The sequence below is a fragment of the Elgaria multicarinata genome, chromosome 13, assembly GCF_023053635.1.
Source record: "Elgaria multicarinata webbii isolate HBS135686 ecotype San Diego chromosome 13, rElgMul1.1.pri, whole genome shotgun sequence".
Lineage (NCBI taxonomy): Eukaryota > Metazoa > Chordata > Lepidosauria > Squamata > Anguidae > Elgaria > Elgaria multicarinata.
Genome location: NC_086183.1, coordinates 29008584 through 29020488, shown reverse-complemented (window position 1 = coordinate 29020488; position 11905 = coordinate 29008584).

Genomic DNA, 11905 nt, shown 5'->3' with positions numbered 1-11905 from the left:
GGGAAGAGGGCCCAGCGGAGGGGAGATTCCTGTAAAGAACCAGCCCATGTGACTGGCAGGGTGCCAAGCGCTGTGCCACTAATCCCAGTGCATGCCCACCCTGCATGGCACAGGCCCAACAAGCCTACGCAGCGAGGGTGCAGCCTGGCTGGAACAGCAACACTTAGCGAATGCTACACATGCCATCACTACGACCCAGCAATATTCTGGGCCTAGTCTGGAGCTGATATTTACATACCTTCCAAGATTTGACAGGGCGGGGGGGTGGGGTGGCCAGGTAGGAAACAGGAGCCTTTGTTCTACGTGAGGTGGGGGGAAAAGAGGCAAGCAGCAGCACGAAAGCGAGAGGGCAAAATGAGCCAACCTCTTCCGCAGACGCCTGGCGATACACCCTGAAAACCGGCCTGTCCTAGGGCGCGGGGTGGTCAACTAAATGGGGGAACAGGCCAAAGCCAGCCCTCCTGAGGGTTACCTCCGAGCGCCACGGTTTGATCTCCGCCCTCACCAGAGGCAGATATTTCAGGAGGGAACGAAGGAAGGGGAAGGTATTTTTAAGCTAGCTGGCTCCGACGCTTTAATTATTTACCATGCTGTTTCTGGGTTTTGGTTTTAAATGCTTTAATTGTTGGTGTTTGTTTTATTGTTCTTTGGGCACTAGGCTGATAAGTAGAAAGATAGGATAGACATGGTTCTAATAAATATTCTCATAAAAGGATAGAAAGAGGAGGGGAAGGAGAGGAAGATTTGAACCAAATGATCCACGCGGTTCTTTCTTCTCTGCGCTTCTATTACTTGCATTTTTCCTGCAACACAGAAAGTGTCCGTGACAAACCTGTATCTCTGCACCTCCACCCTGCGAGGTAGGACAGGCTTCAAGACACCCTTTTGTCTCTATTCCTCACAGGTTGCGCCATCACCTTTTCCGTGCCCTTTTTTATATCTGAAAACCACAAAGGCCCAAAATGTTTCTATGGGGCTGGGCAGTTCCAAGGGACGGAAATTCAAACTGACCAATACATAGGCAATAAGCCTGTATCCACCAGTTGCTGGGGAACATGGGTGGGAGGGTGCTGTTGCACCGTATCCTGCTTTGTGGGTCGCAGCTGTTTGGCCACTGTGGGAACAGAGACTACATGGACCCCCGGCCTGATCCATCAGGGCTCTTCTGTTCTTAAGACCTGGCCATGCATTCTCCAGGTGATTTCTGTAGTCCTTCTTGCTTAATTACTGGGGGAAAGAAGATGAGACTGTCAAGCGAGCCAGGGAAGTGTAGAGATGTAAATTTGGGTGTCAAGGATGGCCATGCTCTGTGTTCAAAAATATTTCTAAAAACGTTCAGGGCAGGAGAGCAAAGGTTTGGTTTATCACAGTGCATTTTTCACTTGTAGTTAGATACCATAAATTTGCACAACTTTATTGTCAAGTAATAGCATCTATATAGCACAGTTCAAGCAATCAAAGCTCTTCAGTTGACACAATCAAAGCAGCAGTTCCTTCAACAACCCTTTGAGGTTGGCCAGTACTATTACTGACATCATCCCAATTTTTATAGATTTGGGCCTAAATCCCCTTACTGATGGGGGGGCCAAAGCCCCCTACTGAAGCGGTGGGTCTTCTAAGATTCGAACCAGGGACTCCCAAGTGCCCTGATTGCCCTGTAAGCCATTAAGCGACACCAACTGTCAAATAATGAATGCCTCACACGCAGATATGTAATGGGAGTCTCCAGAATTTTACAACAGCAAAGCTCTGGGATCCAAATCCCAAACAGGACGAACTGTTATCGTGCATGAAATCTACTTCGGTTTGGTGCACGGCACAGTCTGTGATAATCTTCTAGTGAAGATAAAGCTTGTTTTATTGCAAACTGGCGTGCCCCGGCTGAGTACGTGTGCTCCCGGAATCTGACCTGGAAACCTTGCCCCCCTAATCCCAGCTCTGCGAAGGTTGTCTGTGGTTACTCAGTGGTGAGCAAAAGACTCTTAGGTGGATTTAGGGCCAAACTAAAGCGCTCTTCAAATCACACATAGCAGAGCTATGCATCATTGGCTTATTTATTTCAGTGCAAGCGTGGGTGGCCCCGATTCAGACTGGAACTGTGGCACTTTGGGAAGGGAGGTTGGGATTCTAAGCTTCCTCACATTTTTGTTGTGAAATTCCACACACACCCTGCAAAGGGTGTGGGGGAGGGTTGTTAAAAAAGAAAAGAAAAAATGTTTCCAAAGGAAAAAACGGTTATCTGGTTCCAGGATATCTGAAAGACCATATTCTCCCTTACATGCCTGCCTGTGCTTTGAGATCTTCTGGGGAGGCCCTTCTCTCAGTCCCACAAACTTCACAGGCGCACCTGGTGGGAACATGGGAGAGGGCCTTCTTGGTGGCTGCTCCAGGGCTCTGGAACTCCCTTCCCAGGGAAGATAGTCTGGCTCCCTCCATGATGTGTTTTCGGAGCAGGCAAAACCTTTTCTGTTCCGGCAGGCCTTTGATCCGAATCAGGATAGTATGTGTTTACGCTGAGCTAAATAAGCTAAGCACACACAGCAGATTTGAAGAACGTTTAGTTTGGCCCCACAGCCAGTGTGTTATAGTGGCTAAGGTGTTGGACTGGGAGTTGGGAGATCTGGGTTCTAGTCCCCACTTGGCCATGAAAACCCACTGGGTGACTTTGGGCCAGTCACAGACTCTCGGCCCAGTCTACCTCACAGGGTTGTTGTTGAGAGGGTAACATGGAGAGGAGGCGGATTATGTACGTCAGCTTGGGTTCCTTGGAGGAAAAACGGTGGGATATAAATGTAATAAATAAATAAATAAATAAATAAATAAATTTATTTTCTCCGCTGTGGCACCCCGGTTGTGGAATGAGCTCCCCAGAGAGGTCCGCCTGGCGCCTACACTGTACTCCTTTCGTCGCCAGCTGAAGACCTTTTTATTCTCTCAGTATTTTAACACTTAATTTTAACTTAAATTTAAATTTTACTGTTTTAACTCTGTATTTTAATCTTATATCAATTTTGCTGCGTGGTTTTATCCTGGTTGTGCTTTTTATACTGTATTTTGTAATTGTGCTTTTAACCTGTTGGTTGTTTTATTGTGGTTTTAATTTTTGTGAACCGCCCAGAGAGCTTCGGCTATTGGGCGGTATAAAAATGTAACAAATAAAATAAAATAAATAAATAAATAAATTTAGCTGGGGGCTGATCCAGCTTATAAGTCAATGGCTCAGTTCAGGCATCGCAATGAACTATGGGTTAATGTGACTGGCAAGAACTCCACAGCAGTCTCTCCCAACCAAGGGAAAGGCTTCAGGAGATCGGAAACTTTCATTTCCAGTTTTGATTAACCACAGTTTTGCCCAGGTTACCTCAAGGGATGTCTGCCCTTCTCCAACTTCCCAGGCCACTATGATCTTCAAGTAAGGACTTGGTGTCTGTGCCACGACCTGCGGATTTCTGGGTCCAAAAGAGGAGCCTTCTCTATGGTACGTACCATCCATCACCTTGTGGAATGATCCCCTCTCTGAGGTCTGTCAGGCCTCCACGCTGGTGTGTATTAGGCATTTACTTGAAAATGTCTCTGTTTACTTTAGCTGTCTTTGAACCAACATGAAACATAATACCATTGTGCATCTATTGAATTCTTTTTGTAAACCACTTTGAGATGTATATAAATATGTGTATAAATATGGCAAATAAATAAATTTTCACCGTGGTTTGTCTGACACAAGGCGTCTTCAAACCATGGGTTATGAAGCTGACGTTACAACAAGCCACGGGTAAGGCTAACCATGGTTTAGGGTTTGGACCTCATGCTAAACTGTGATTAATCAAAAAAGGAGGCAAAAAACTTCCTACATCCTCCTCCTCGAGGAGAAAAGGTACGGTTGGAGGAAAGACCTTGGGGAAAGTGCCGTGTTTGACATCCCTTGAGACAATCGCCTTCTGCCATACCAAGTCCTCCTCCTGACCTCCATCTTGTCTGCAAAGAGAGCGACCTTTACCCCGACATCGGTGGGGGGGTTGGGGGTCATTGCTTCAACCCAGTGGAACATCACTGGAATGTGGAAAATGCAGGCTCTGGTTGCTTGCTGGCCGGGAAGGTAAGCGGCAAGCGCTGACCTGCTAGTGGCAAGGAGAGGTCATGGCTTAGCTGGAGCCCCCCTGACGCCTCCTGGCTTCTGCTCACACATCAAGATAAGTGGTTTTCAAAACATGTCCCTTCAGGGCTCCTTTTCCACACCACACTGACTGCCAGGAAACCTGCCCTGAGTGTCCATCATGGAACCCTTCAGCACAGAAGACGCTGAGTCCTGCGGTCCACAGCAGCCTTTCCCAACTTGACTCTTTCCAGGTGTTTTGGACTCCATCTCCCATGTGCTGGCTGGAGATGTTGGGAATTTCAATCCAACACATCTGGAGGGTGCCTGGTTGGGGAAGGCTACCTCAAGGCACACATACAGTTCATCAGCCACTGTTGTGCCTCAATATTTGGATTTGCCTGCATGCAATGCCTAGTTTTTCTTTTTAATCTTGTCTGTCCTGGCCCACACACTGGATAGTTGGCTCTGAGAAAGTCTGCTTCAGGCAGCTGATTTTGGAGTAGCAGTAATGAGCAGCAAATTATCAATTTTTTTCACTTCTTTAGAGGGGAGGCACCATTTGGATGTTTTGTCTCAGGGAGCTAAATATCTTAGGCCACCTCAAGTGTATGAGAGAAGGGAAGCTTAATACATTGACTGGGTTTGGATGATACACCATGTTATTTAACCCATGATGAGCCATGCGCCCGTGGCCACCAGGTTCCATGTCATGTGAACCCAGCGAGCGTGGTTATGTGAGGGTTAAACAACCTGGAAACAGACCATGGATTATGAGAGGATTGTTTAACCCTCGCTTAATCCACTCTTGTCAGGTTCACACAACACGACAACCCCTGAGTGGGGGTTGCATATTCCGTGTAAACCAGCCTCACCGTGGGTTAAATAACCCACAGTGGGCTGTCGTGTCATGCAAACAGCTTCATTTAGAGAAACCAAGGGGAGAGCAATGCGCACTTTCCCCTCAGATTTGATTCGGAGGTTTCTCAGGAGCTGTTTCACACATACACACACACAACCCTCTCCTGCGGATACCTGGCTCAAGACATTTTGGCACCTCAGGCCCAAAACCCCAAAATGTTACACACACACCCACTCCCATGGTTGGGAAAATAAACAAATACATGAAATACCCCCAGAGTCTGAGGCAACTCGGCTCACTCTGGGTGTTTCCAGATGGGGTGCAAGAACCATGAATCAAAATTTGTGTGGAAAGGAAATATGTGAGGAAAGGGGTGGAAAAACGCAAGAGGGTTACAAACGAAAGACGTTTGGATCCTCTAGAGGAAAAAACACCAATGTGAATGAGGCATGGTGATTGCATCATAAAAGTCTGGTCTGGAAATACCATCCGTCTAATGGTAGGGTGGCCTTGTCCACGTGAGAAGCATATTGTTAGAGGAAGAGACTTGTGTGGTAATGTAACCCCTCTTCCATGATGAGAAAAATCGTCCCTTTTTTAGAGTGGAAGAGCCATAATCTTTCCACTTCCTGAGATGACACTGTTTACCTTAGTTGACGCTGCAAGTGGATATAAATGCTCTTGACTGACTAAAAAAACACCCAACCCTTTTTGAAGGTGCTATTTAGATACAGGAACAGAAAGTGTAGCTATCTCGGAACTGGCAAAATTAGTTTGCCACCTGCTTGCTATTTCCTAAGAAGCGTCCCTCTTCAAAGAATATCCCCCCCCCTTCCTCTCTTTGTAACGTTTTCCAATGTTGATGGAAATTTCCCTCCGTCATTAAAGGCTGGGTAATGGAAGAAGGAAGGAGACATTTGAATTAGAACTGGTGTCCTAGCCAGAACCTCTCAAGGTAATGACTTGGGCCACAAGGACACTTCACTTGGAGGTGGGAGTCAAATTGGTCTAGTGCAAAAAATTTCAGGAACATGCCTAATGCAAATGGTTAATTACAACAACACAACAAAAGCTATGATGCCAGCAGTGTCCAAGTCTGTCTGGAAGCCCTCCTTCCCCTCACTAAATTAAAAAAAAATGTGGCAATGCACATGCTCAGAAACTCCCATCACTTTGGATGGTCCAACACCAGGCCATGATTAAAAAGAGATTCTAAAGGCTGTGGACCGGCTCAAGTTAAGAATGGACCTCTGTCCCAACCGCTTAGGAAAATTGACTTGCGTTTCAAGCAGGATGTTGGGGAGCCGTGATCCTTCTGGGATCTAAGAGGTCTCTAGACAAGGGGTGGGCAACCCTCTGCCGAGTTGCAAAAGCTCTCTTCAAGCTATCAGTTCAAACCTCTTGCGATATTGATATGTGCCTTCCACAGCAGTCTGTGGCATGAGGAAGAGAAAGCGAGTGGGGGGAGGGAGTGAAGGAGAGTTGGGGTGTGTGTGTGTCCAGGGCCGGTGCCAGACTATTTTGTGCTCTAGGCAAAAAACAGCTAATTTGTGTAAAACTGTGACCCTTAAAGGTCAGTACTGTGCCCCTCTGAGGTCTGCACCCTAGGTGGCTGCCTAGTTGGCCTAATGGTAGCCCCAGTCCTGGGGGTGTCAGAGAGAGAGAGAGAGAGAGAGAGAGAGAGAAAATCAGAGAGGGGGCATCAGTGGGTGTGAGTGTGTCAGACAAAGTGAGAGAGAAGGGGCATCAGAGAGAGAAAGAGGACATCACACAAAGAGAGAGAGAGTGTGTGTGTGAGAGAGAGAGGGTGTCAGTGAGTAAGAGAGAAAGAGATAGGGGGCATCAGGAAGAGAGAGGGTGTCACACAGAGGGGGCATCAGAGAGCAAATGGGTACTCCCACCCAGCACTGGCATGCGACCACCCTGAGGGAATATGGCCCACAATAAGAAAAAAGTTCCTTACTCCCACTCTAAACAGCTCATCCTGTGGAGAAAAACTGTTCCTGGATTGTACCTCTACAGACTGCATATTTGTCATACCATGATTGGACACTTCTTCAAGAAAAAAATGCCTACACTTTGAAAACTATGTGCAGGGAGTTGTTTGTTTTTAAATTTTGTGTGTGTGTGTGTGTGTGTGTGTGTGTGTACATGTTCCATCATCAATCCTCTGCCCAGTCCAGGAACAGAGTTTTACTGAACCACCTGGTGAGCTGTTTGTCAAAGAATTCCCGCTGAGGCTGACCCCAACATCTTGCTCTTCTAAGTGACTGTGCAGCATGACAGAAGAGCTTGGCCCCACGATCCCTTGCAAATGCCACAGAGGTTGATAAATTCTCAGGTTATGTGTGGCTGCATGCAAGCAGGTAGAGAGAATAGCCATATTCCCTCCCCTCTGCTCTGGGCCATTTCAGGAGATTCTGAGGTGTACAACTCACATCACACACTGGTGTCATAGGAGGAGTGCAATAGTACAGCACATGCCTTGCATGGTTAAGGGCCTAGGTTCAGTCCTGGTTGTTCTATGCAGCATTTCAAGCAGCAGGTTTGGGAATGAGTCTTCTTAGTACATCGGTGCGTTGCATGGACTAATGGTCTGACTTTATGTGGTCTCCCCCTGAAAACATGGCCAGTACAAGTAATCAACACTGGCCTGGTTCAGACAACACAAGCATGGTTTAGCGTGTTGTCTGAACCAGGCTAGTGTTATGTATACTACAGTAGTAGTTAAAATACTGGAAGCCAGACCTTAGAAGTGGCCACTTGTGAATCAACAAAAATGACGACAAAAGAGGATGATTTGCATAAAATGGACATATGCTACTATAGATAGATAGATAGATAGATAGATAGATAGATAGATAGATAGGACAGACAGATGTTTAGAAATAATTAATTATAATTTAAATAGAAATACATTGCATTTATATGTTTTAACCAGTTTTATGTATTTTATAGTATTTTTGTATTTGATGTTGTTCCCTGCCTCGATCCAGAGGGAGAGGCAGGTATTATTATTATTATTATTATTATTATTATTATTATTATTATTATTCTCTCCCCATAGTGCAGAGCAGTGTGACCAGGTGAACTGTGTGCCTGCCTGTTCAGGTGCTGTTAATGGGCACCTTCAAGGCCCATCTCTTTCTTCTGATGGTTCTTTTTCTTTAAACCGGAATTGGGACTTTGCTGCCCTTCAAACAGAGCACTGTCCTCTACAAAAGAGGACACCTGGCCACCCTACTCGGGGCTTTCAGCTCAAAGCTTGCGCCTCCAGCTTTCAGCTGTCAGAATAACATTGAGTTGGGTGTGGATGGGTGTGGAGGCGGCAAAGTAGGATGCATGGTCAAATTGCCGTATGTGTGTGTGTGTGTGTAATTTCAAAGCAGCGCTCCAATTTTGATCCAAGCTCAGTGCTGATAGATGGCGCGTTCTATCTCCCCTGTGCTCTCTCCACAAAGCTGCTATTTGCTCCATTTTCGAAGGAGGAGGAGGAGGGGAGGAGGAGGAGGAGGAGGAGGAGGAGGAGGAGGAGGAGGAGGAGGAGGAGGAAGAAGAAGAAGAAGAAGAAGAAGAAGAAGAAGAAGAAGAAGAAGAAGAAGAAGATAATACAGGCACCGTACAAGAGCCTGCCAGGAATTCCCCAGGCCTTTAACCTGCTCTGTTTACCCATTCTCCCTCCTCCTTTCTGTTTTGACTGGCTGACCTTCAGCCATTCCTATCTGGTTGGGACAGCTGGGCTCTCTGTTTGCCATAGGATTCATTGCGGGCAGGAATTAAATCACCGTTGATCCTGTTGGGCCTGATAGGGAAGGCTAAGAGCGGCTTCTGACCTTGCAATGGAGCCAAGCAGCTTGACGGGATACCAAGACAAGGAGAGGTGTGGATGGGAGAAAGCCGTGTGTGTGGTCCGTGGAGTCCGTTTTCAGAGGAAGGAAGCTGTGGATGGAAAAGGGTATTCTATATAAGGATCCACACTTGGAGAATGAATTCACTATTAATATAGAGTGTATATCAATAGTGAACTCATTATATAGCCAAAATGGACTCATCTGTGCACAAGAGGGGGGAGGTATCCACAGGCTCGGGGAAGCCCCATGGTTTGAAGAAGTGCAAAACATCTTTAGAAAACAACAGCAAGGGGAAGAGGGCCACCCCGCCCCACCCTGGCCAAAAGGCCAAGGGTGACTGAGCATGCTCAGTGGGCAGCAAAAGCTGAGTGTTGGGCAGCAAGACAAGGAAAACCGGGGTGGCATGGGGGCAATGTAATGGAATATCCTGGAAAAGAGGCTGGCTGGTTGGCTGGAAACCCTGAATGGCAGCACTCCACGCTGCAACCTTTTGTTGCAGATAGGACTTGTCAGGCTTCTAGTCAAATTTTTCTTACACGTCTTCTGTTTTGGACACTGCAAAGAGGTAGGGATGATCTTGTGCCATCCAACGTCCTTCCCACACACACATCCCACACACACATCCCACCGCCAGCATCTTGCATGAACTGAGGCAGGATCTACACTACTGCTTTATAACGGGATTGAAGTGCACTGACAACTGTTGGGGCCCATGACATAGTCCATATACCGTTTTCACACTACATTCAAAGTATTATATCCTGCTTGGTGTAGATCTAGCCTGGGTGTAAATCCTAAAATATGCCCTTCTGCAATGTGCAGGGATTCCCTCTATGACAGATGTTCAGGAGTTCGTTGTCCAATGACTAATTCTGAGACGGGTTCCTGAAAGGTACAAACATTTAAAAGGCACTGCTGTGGAGGCTGGGTTGGAACGGAGGGGAGGCAGCGGTAGTGAAGAATTGTGAGAATGGATATGTAGGGAGTCAGTGATGAAGTTGCACCAAAAAACAAAGGCACCCACATCGGCCATTAGACAAAACTCCCAAATCCATATGGGGTAATACTTTTATGATGAAGTTAGTCTATGTTGGGAGGTTTGCAGGAATCAACAGTGTGTGTGTGTGTGGGTGAGGTGTGTGTGTGTGGGGGGTGAGAGGTGTGTGTGTGTGTAAAGTAGCAATAATGAAGACTGCACCTGAGCAAATGCAGAGTACGACTTGCACCCCTGTGAGACCATGGCATTCTTCAACATATCTGAGTTTTGAGATAATGTAGAAGGCTTGACTCCTGGAAGATTCATGATTATGAAACTAAAAAGTCTTTAAGGCAGCCATCCTGAAACTCACATGTTCTGACATGGCAGACTTTTATCTCTAATCCCAGATGTGTGACAAATGTTCTCTCTCTCTCTCTGCCCAATTAATCATTTTACTCCATATATTTCCCCTTCCCCAATGCGGCATAACTACAGAGTTTCTAGAAAGTTGTGACCTATTTCTCTTTTTCTACAGAGGCTGTGGAAGTCCAGAATAAAGGCCTGTGGTAGCGATGGGCTGGATGTGGGTTTGCAAGCCAAGAATCTGGAGAAGAAGAAGCTAGAGAAGTGTGCTGTTGGGCAGTAGTAAAAGCACTCCATGTTCATTGTGCGGCCTGTTGTGGGTGGGTGTGCCCTCCCCTTGAAGGATTAGGTTTGCAGCATGGCTGTGCATGTGCTCCTGGGTGCTCAGGTGACGGCTGTGGCTGCAAGTGAATGTGCACATCTTCGGTTACAGTGCCAGCTGCTGTGCTCTTTCCTAGAGGAAGCAGATCTGGATTCTGCCACATATGCCTTGATCACGTCCAGATTTGATTACTGTCGTGCACTCTACGTGGGGCTGCCTTTGGAAAGTGCTGGGAAGCTTCAGCCAGGGCAAGATACAGCAGCCGGTGTGGTTGATTGGGGTTGGCATTTTGGAACATATTGTTCTGCTTTGGTTCAACGTGCACCAGCTGCCAATTTCTTTCTGGGTGGAATTCAAAGTGCTCATTAATACCTAGAACACTCTAAAACAGTTTGGGAGCGGGTTATTTGAAAGACACTTTCCTCCCACGTGAGCCTAGTCTGCCTACTACATTTGTAAACTGAGGCCTTGTTTCTAGGGCCTCCCAAATGGTGCAGGTTGGTACCCAGTCCCTGCCTATCTTGATTTTTATTAAATCTTCTTCTTCTTCATCATCATCATCATCACCACCACCATCATCTCTCTTTTCTCGCTTGTGGCGGTTTTTCTAGATGAACGTGACAGGTTTTGCCAGGTCATGCTCTTTTACTGATTCAAAAATTTCCTGACTATAGAACGTATTTTAAGTATCACTGCTTTCTGGATGTTGGTGTGGATGTATTTTGGAAGGCCCAGTTTCCGAAGGTGTTGTTATTGTTGTACCTGGGAGGAGGCACACTGCAAAGTGATGGGCTGAAAGGATCAGATCTACACCAAGCAGGATATAACACTATGAAAACGGTTTGAAAACGGTATCTGTAATGTGTCCTGGGCCTGAGCAGTTGTCAAAACTACTATAAACGGTTATAAATCAGTAGTGTAGATCCTGCCCAGGACTCACCTCTGCCTTGTTCTTGGACAGGTTAGTTTTCGCAGGCCATGGCTAGACCAGGCCTATATCCTGGGATCGTCCCGGGATCATCCCTGTGCATCCAAATGACACACAGGGGATCCCAGGAGCAGGCAGGGACGACCCCTCCATTTGCCTGGGATAATCCTTAGGTCTAGCGAAGGCCTTAGTCTCACCAGTTGCCTTCTGGGAACTGGCCATGGCCACCATGGTAAGCCCCACCCCCATGGTAGCCCTGGTCAAATGTGCCCACTGACCCAAAAACGTTTTGGGAAAATGACTTTGTTCTATGCCCCAATGCTGTTCCCAAATTGTGGGGCTCCCACATTCTCTACCCACCAGCCCAACTGGTTTTCCATTATTTCCAGGGAAGGGCGAAAAAGTCTTTGTTCTGATCTGAGTTTCCTGTTCTCTCTGCTATGGACATATTTCAACTTTTTCTAGCCTGATAGCGTCCGTTTTTTAATTGTTTTGTGGTTGTTATAA